The sequence below is a fragment of the Oreochromis niloticus genome, linkage group LG22 (assembly GCF_001858045.2).
Source record: "Oreochromis niloticus isolate F11D_XX linkage group LG22, O_niloticus_UMD_NMBU, whole genome shotgun sequence".
In the NCBI taxonomy this organism is placed as follows: Eukaryota; Metazoa; Chordata; class Actinopteri; order Cichliformes; family Cichlidae; genus Oreochromis; species Oreochromis niloticus.
In genome coordinates, this window is record NC_031985.2 from 18,445,610 (window position 1) to 18,454,434 (window position 8,825).

At 37.2% G+C, this 8,825-nt stretch overlaps 1 non-coding gene across 1 annotated transcript; it reads left to right on the top strand.

Moving 5' to 3' along the window:
- The first annotated feature begins 2,784 nt into the window (after positions 1-2,784).
- Positions 2,785-2,856, top strand: trnah-gug (transfer RNA histidin (anticodon GUG)). The gene has a single exon. It is a non-coding gene; the product is annotated as a tRNA-His (tRNA).
- The last annotated feature ends 5,969 nt before the right edge of the window (positions 2,857-8,825 follow it).

Genomic DNA, 8,825 nt, shown 5'->3' on the forward strand with positions numbered 1-8,825 from the left:
TGCGCACATCTAATCAATCATGCACAAAATTTAAAAATCTATTCATCTAAGCACAATATTGACCCATGTCTGCAAAGTGTTATATTTTTAAGGTTGGCATGGTTTGCAATATTAAAATCGAGGGGTCAAAGGTGAGGAGAGCCGTGATCATATAGCGGTTGGTATTCTGCATTGTGGCCGCAGCGACTCTCACTCGATTTCAGGTCACGGCAGCGTGACCTTGGATTTTAAAGCAAATACAAGAGTAGACTAATGAATCGACTCCATATCTACTATGCTGGAGAGCTGTAAATTAGGAGAGATTATTATATAGTTATTATTATCCCTAATAAGATTTGTTAAAGAAAACACAAATTGTTCCCTTTCATGTTTGTTTTCCAGAGAAGAAAAACCGAGATACAATTTACTTCTGTAGTGCTGGCATGACAAGCAGCGACTTAGTGCTGTGACCCGGATTCAAACCGGGGTTGCTCTGGAAAAAAATCTCCGGAACAACCTTTAACATTCCCTGACCCTTTCAGGGTGAATTTGAAAGAGCTAATGACTTTCTAATGCAATATATGCTGCCGTTTACTTAGAACCTATGCTTCTAATTTCATGAAAATCACGTTCATGACTGATACAATCTGAGGCCAAGCTTCAGAGCACCTGTGTCCACAGGTGCTCACAGCAACCGAGAGACATTCAAAGATGCAGACTTGACACTGTGAGGAAGCAAAGAAAGAAAGAAACACTGGAGACATGACACACTAAACATGGGAGGCACAGGAACAAAACCAAAGAACTAGAAATCACCATGATATAAACAGAAACTAATTGAAACGAAGCATATTAATAATCAAAAAACACCAAGATGCAGTCACCAGACTCCGGACCATGACAGATTCTTTGAGACACACAGATTTTCTTCCACAGTTTACTGTTGTCATATTAGAACTGAGGAGTATGATTTTAATAATCCTACAGTAGTAATTAATAACAGGGCTGGGAGATGAATTATGATTTAAATCACAATTCTGGCTTTTAACAATTAATCAAACAAGATCATTGGGATAAAATTCCATTTTAATTTAACTTGCATTTCTTTCACTTTGAAGATCTCATTTATTCTTATTTCTCTGCTGTCAATCAACCTCTCCCCTTTTCTTTACATTTGTCTTTTTCACCCCTTCCTAAAAGCCCAAATTCACTCTCAGTTTAGTTCAGGTTGAATGAGCGAGCCTGCTTACAGAGGTTCATCCCTCAAACCTGTGAACTGAGACATGGATCAGTGGAGACTGTGGGCCAGTAAGGGGCGGCAGATGCCATTCTGCTGCTGATACATACTTTAGGTTTCTGAATATTAAACTTGTTTCTACCTTTCATAGTGTTTAACTTGAAGGCCCTGAGTCAAGGTATGACACCCGCTTTCACACCTTGGCTCATGTGATTAGAGGATCACCAGGGGGTCCTTTGTCCCTCTTTGGGGGGACACTCCCACTGGGTTTAAATCTGGGACTCTCGGCCATTTGACCTTAGAACTGAAGAAGCTTCTCGGATGAGAGGTGAAACGTCTTCAAGCAACTTAAAGAAGTCCAGACGCTTTTCTTTGCAAACTCCTTTGACAAGTACTGTATGCTTTTTATATTTTTAGTAGTGTGTCACAAAAACAGCAAATATTGTCAAAAAAGTAAGAAATCTTTGGGGGTGCTTTGATTCATTTTGGGGGTGCTGAAGCACCCCCAAAAATGGGCTAAAATCGCCCCTGCTCGCAGCTGCAAGTTTTAGCAGGAAAGGCCACTGATTTTTGGGGGGTAGTTTTCCTGGGCAGGCCTCAGTGCTACACCTACAAAAGAACAGCAGACATTATTGACCGCCAGACCACTGTCACTGTAAAAATGGGAATAGTGATTTCCATAATGCGTGTCTGGAGCACTCTGGTGGCAGAAGTAGGTAGTGCTGAAAGGTCAAATTTTTTTAAAGCACATTTAAAAACACAGAAGTCCACACAAAGTGCTTTCCAGGAAAGTGCATTCACTGTGGCCCAAGTATAGACATGACCATCTAACAGAGGAACTGGGCTGCACTGATCTCCTCCCCATTTTCATGTAGAAGAGGCCTCTTGGACCAATGCTGGACTCAAATTTTGAGGCCACGTGGCATTTTGAATGCTATTTTAAAAATTAAACCCACTATTTATCATTTATCTTCTATCAAGTCTGCTTTTCCTTCGTGTCACAGAGTGGCTATTTATCTGTAAAAAAACTGAAACTGAAACTGAAAGCAGAACTTAAAACGGTGAAAGGGCCTGTGAGTCTGACTGGTGAGCCCACCGGAGCGATAAAGGTAATTATTGGAAACAGTCTTGTGGTTGTTATCCATGACGCACGTATGCTAACATACCCCAAACTCGAGACAGAGCAACAGCATCGCTGTATGCCATGGAATCACCTGCTTGTCAAGAAAATATTTGTTGTTGGGTTTTGTTTGTTTGTTTGTTTTACCACTGAACTTGCAAACGTGAATTTATCTTTACAGCTACAGAACTTTCTGCACAGTAACTTGTGTAGAATGTTTCTTACTTTCATTTTCATTAAGAGTCATAGATTGCACCATAGTCATAGATTAACCAGTGACAGCGTAATGAGAAGAAGACTTAATGACACATGGAAACAAAGTGCTGAGCCAAACTTGTAGAAATTCGAGACGACAAAGCGGTGAGATACGTCAAGATGCGTTCCAGAAATCAATCTTCAGGTTCTGAACACTGCGGTGACGATTACTCCTCACCCTCAGAGGTGGCGCGCCGTGATCGTATAGTGGTTAGTACTCTGCGTTGTGGCCGCAGCAACCCCGGTTCGAATCCGGGTCACGGCATTTTATCCATAATCAATAGGCGTTTTCTTGAGGAAATTTGAGGAACATCTTTGTTAAATTCATAATAGAAATAAATAAAGAAAAAATAAATCACAAACCAAAACACGTTTACAATCCATTGGAGCATGAAAGCAAGTTACACACTAATAAACTTCCACCCGAAACCGCACACTTCAGTTTGAAGGGTGTAAAACGGCTCCTAAACTTATTTTTAATGTCGGGGTGACGATGCCTCACTACCATACAGGTGTTGTGCCCAAAAGTGATTGTCTGCCAGAAACTGATTGCCGTCCGCGGGAGCGCGCACAGCTGCTTAAAGCTGCAGCGCCCGGATTAAGTGCGTTGCCAGCTACTTCCGTGCAACTGACATAACGTGGGGGAAACAACCCAAAGACATCTCTACTCTCGTTGTTCATATTTGATATAAGACTGTCGAATAGTAGTTAAAACAATAAAGACCTATTGTGCCAGTATCACCATGACTCTGTCTTGTTTGTTCAGAATAACGACTGAGAACATGGCATTTTAGCGCTACCGAAAAGTCATTGTGGCCTATAACTTGTCACTGAAACAATATTTCAGCTTCAAACTTGTTGGATATATTCCCGAATGGTTACACGTGATATATTATATCCCAAAAACTCTCCAAGAACTGCTGAATACCTTTTAAAAGAACATTAATACCAATAATATGTCATTTTCAACCTGCCAAAAAGTGATTGTGGCCTATAACTTGTCACTGAAACAATATTTCTGCTTCAAACCTGTTGGATATAATCCAAAAGGATCATATGTGACACATTATATCCCAATCAGTCTCTAAGAAATGCAGAATAACTTTTAAAGGAACAATAATACTCATAATGTGCCATTTTCGACCTGCCAAAAAGTGATTGTGGCCTATATCTTGTCACTGAAACAATATTTCTGCTTCACAATTGTTGGGTATCATCCGAAAGGATCATATGTGGCACATCATATCCCAAACAGTCTCTAAGAAATGCAGAATAACTTTTAAAGGAACAATAATACCGATAATATGCCATTTTTGACCTGCCAAAAAGTGATTGCTGCCTATATCTTGTCACTGAAACAATATTTCTGCTTCAAACTAGACTGATATCATTCAGAAGGATCATATGTGACACATTATATCCCAATCAGTCTCTAAGAAATGCTGAATAACGTTTAAAGGAACATTAATACCCATAATATGCCATTTTCGACCTGCCAAAAAGTGATTGTGGACTATATCTTGTCACTGAAACAATATTTCTGCTTCAAACTTGCTGGAAGTCATTCGAAAGGGTCATATGTGACATGTTATAACTCAAACAGTCCCATAGAATTGCTGAATAACCTTTAAGGGAACAATAAAACTGATAAAATGCCATTTTCAGCCTGCCAAAAAGTGATTGCCGCCTATATCTTGTCACTGAAACAATATTTCTGCTTCAAACTAGACTGATATCATTCAGAAGGATCATATGTGACACATTATATCCCAATCAGTCTCTAAGAAATGCTGAATAACTGTTAAAGGAACATTACTACCCATAATATGCCATTTTCGACCTGCCAAAAAGTGATTGTGGACTATAACTTGTCACTGAAACAATATTTATGCTTCAAACTTGTTGGGTATCATCCAAAAGTATCATATGTGGCACATCATATCCCAAACAGTCTCTAGGAAATCCTGAATAACCTTTAAGGGAACAATAAAACTGAAAATATGCAATTTTCAACCTGCCAAAAAGTGATTGTGGCCTATATCTTGTCACTGAAATAATATTTCTCCTTCAAACTTGTTTGATATCATCCAGAAGGGCTATATGTGACATATTACATCCCAAACAGTCCATTAGAACTGCTGAATAACTTTTAAAAGAACATCAATACCGATAATAGTCATGTTCAAGCTGCCAAAAAGTGATTGCCGCCTATATCTTGTCACTGAAACAATATTTCTGCTTCAAATTTTATGGACATCATTCCCAAAAGTTTTATGTGACACATTTTGCTGCAAATTTAAATCAAGCCTTTATTGGACAGTGCATAAAACGTCAAATTTCAAAAATGTTGTAATTCAAAAATAATACAAAACAAGGATAATGGCCAAATGGAAACAGGTGGGAGGAGATCTGCTTAAACACATTAGGAACACTAAGTCATAGGAAAGAGAAAACAAAAGGTAATAAAAATTCCATTCCATTACAGCACTTATTAATTGAAACGAAAACCAAAAACGAATAACAATTACATCCAATTAAAGAAGAAACCACCAGTTAAAATAAACTAACAAATAGACCAGAAACAGGGGGTACAGCGGAAGCTGAACACGAGTAAACCATGGAACAACATATATATTAATTCTTTGTCTACAGTAACTATAATGCTAACATGTTAGGAAACACAAAATAATTGAATAATCCTACAAACAAATTGCAATCACACCTGAACTCTAATGTATTGAACAATACAGAAACACACACAGTTTGTAGTTTACCATTTAATTTATATTTGTAATGATACCTATATTCTCAAGAAGACATATTGCAATCTGTTGTCTCAGACTTGCAATACTTGAAGCAGAGTCCTCAAACTCTATTGGAACATCTTTTAAGATGCACTCTGCAAACTGTGAATAAAATATATAACAATGCAGTCATTATTTGAAGTAACATTTGCTATTCAAAAAATTTGAATCATATTTATTTTTAGAAAAATCATAGTAATTGCTTGTGTTGAACAAGAACAAGGACACAAATGGAGACACTGGAGGAGACAGAGCAGAGACTAGAACCAAAAGCAAGTGATTTTATTAAGGCAGGTAAACATGAACAAAACGCCAGCAAAGATGGAACAGGAGTAACAACTAAAGTGGGAAAATAATTAGGAAAACTGTTATGAAACTATGATAAATATGAACCAATTTAGACAACTATCACAGCTCCTTCCTGAAACATCCTTGCTGCAGGAAAGAGTGCTTTCCCAGATCATTCATTCCAACATCCATCATTCATTCCAGTTAGACTCTACAACTCCTCAATCACGATGTCATAATTCACTGGACTTTGTGGACATCCATGGTCACCATTCATGCACAATGCACCTTCTATGTTTATGGACGTGCAGGTATACAGTATATGTATGTATATGTATAAATATGTATATTTAGTGTGTACATATGTGTGTTCGTGTACATATCTATACGTATAGATATCTATTGCTTCATAGGAACAGTAGTGGTAGAATGGTTATGTTAAGATATGTTTTTGAAATGTTGTTTTGTATCGTTGTCTCCTATAATATTTATTGTTTGTGTATTTATTTATTAATTCATTCATTTATGTTCATGTTGCTGTGTGTGTTTCTGTATTGTTCAATACATTAGAGTTCAGGTGTGATTGCAATTTGTTTGTAGGATTATTCAATTATTTTGTGTTTCCTAACATGTTAGCATTATAGTTACTGTAGACAAAGAATTAATATATATGTTGTTCCATGGTTTACTCGTGTTCAGCTTCCGCTGTACCCCCTGTTTCTGGTCTATTTGTTAGTTTATTTTAACTGGTGGTTTCTTCTTTAATTGGATGTAATTGTTATTCGTTTTTGGTTTTCGTTTCAATTAATAAGTGCTGTAATGGAATGGAATTTTTATTACCTTTTGTTTTCTCTTTCCTATGACTTAGTGTTCCTAATGTGTTTAAGCAGATCTCCTCCCACCTGTTTCCATTTGGCCATTATCCTTGTTTTGTATTATTTTTGAATTACAACATTTTTGAAATTTGACGTTTTATGCACTGTCCAATAAAGGCTTGATTTAAATTTGCAGCAAAATGTGTCACATAAAACTTTTGGGAATGATGTCCATAAAATTTGAAGCAGAAATATTGTTTCAGTGACAAGATATAGGCGGCAATCACTTTTTGGCAGCTTGAACATGACTATTATCGGTATTGATGTTCTTTTAAAAGTTATTCAGCAGTTCTAATGGACTGTTTGGGATGTAATATGTCACATATAGCCCTTCTGGATGATATCAAACAAGTTTGAAGGAGAAATATTATTTCAGTGACAAGATATAGGCCACAATCACTTTTTGGCAGGTTGAAAATTGCATATTTTCAGTTTTATTGTTCCCTTAAAGGTTATTCAGCAGTTCTAAGGGACTGTTTGAGATATAATATGTCACATATGACCGTTCTGAATGACATGCAGCAAGTTTGAAGCAGAAATAGTATTTCAGTGACAAGATATAGGCGGCAATCACTTTTTGGCAGGCTTGAAAATTACATATTATTAGTTTTATTGTTCCCTTAAAGGTTATTCAGGATTTCCTAGAGACTGTTTGGGATATGATGTGCCACATATGATCCTTTTGGATGATACCCAACAAGTTTGAAGCATAAATATTGTTTCAGTGACAAGTTATAGTCCACAATCACTTTTTGGCAGGTCGAAAATGGCATATTATGGGTAGTAATGTTCCTTTAAAAGTTATTCAGCATTTCTTAGAGACTGATTGGGTTATAATGTGTTACATATGATCCTTCTGAATGATATCAGTCTAGTTTGAAGCAGAAATATTGTTTCAGTGACAAGATATAGGCGGCAATCACTTTTTGGCAGGCTGAAAATGGCATTTTATCAGTTTTATTGTTCCCTTAAAGGTTATTCAGCAATTCTATGGGACTGTTTGAGTTATAACATGTCACATATGACCCTTTCGAATGACTTCCAGCAAGTTTGAAGCAGAAATATTGTTTCAGTGACAAGATATAGTCCACAATCACTTTTTGGCAGGTCGAAAATGGCATATTATGGGTATTAATGTTCCTTTAAAAGTTATTCAACAGTTCTAAGGGACTGATGGAGATATAATATGTCACATATGATCCTTCTGAATGATATCAGTCAAGTTTGAAGCAGAAATAGTATTTCAGTGACAAGATATAGGCGGCAATCACTTTTTGGCAGGCTGAAAATGGCATATTATCAATGTTAATGTTCCTTTAAAAGTTATTCAGCATTTCTTAGAGACTGTTTGGGATATGATGTGTCACATATAACCCTTTTGGATGATACCCACCAAGTTTGAAGCAGAAATATTGTTTCAGTGACAAGATATAGGCCACAATCACTTTTTGGCAGGTCGAAAATGGCATATTATGGGTATTAATGTTCCTTTAAAAGTTATTCAGCATTTCTTAGAGACTGATTGGGATATAATGTGTCACATATGATCCTTCTGAATGATATCAGTCTAGTTTGAAGCAGAAATATTGTTTCAGTGACAAGATATAGGCGGCAATCACTTTTTGGCAGGCTGAAAATGACATATTATGGGTATTAATGTTATTTTAAAAGTTTTTCAGCAGTTCTAATGGACTGTTTGAGATATAATATGTCACACAGGACCCTTCTGAGTGACATCCACCAAGTTTGAAACCGAAATATTGTTTCAGTGACAAGTTATAGGCCACAATCACTTTTTGGTAGCGCTAAAATGCCATGTTCTCAGTCGCTATTATGAACAAACAAGAAAGAGTCATGGTGATACTGGCACAATAGGTCTTTATTGTTTTAACTACTATTCGACAGTCTTATATCAAATATGAACAACGAGAGTAAACCTGTAGGCATTAATTATTCCATCGTCATGCGTGTAGTCATTCGTGACTGCGCTACACACTGAAAGCAACCTTCTGATAAGCGTCATAATTCGGTTACAAGAAACGTTAAAGTTCCATAAATGCATACCTTTGCCTAATAACAAAGGCATAAATGTGTTTGGGTTCCCCCCCCCCCCACGTTATATCAGTTGCACGGAAGTAGCTGGCAACGCAAGTAATCCGAGCGCTGCAGCTTTAAGCAGCTGCGCGCGCTCCCGCGGACGGCAATCAGTTTCTGGCAGACAATCACTTTTGGGCACAACACCGGCAATCAGCCCTCTTGGGTGGCCA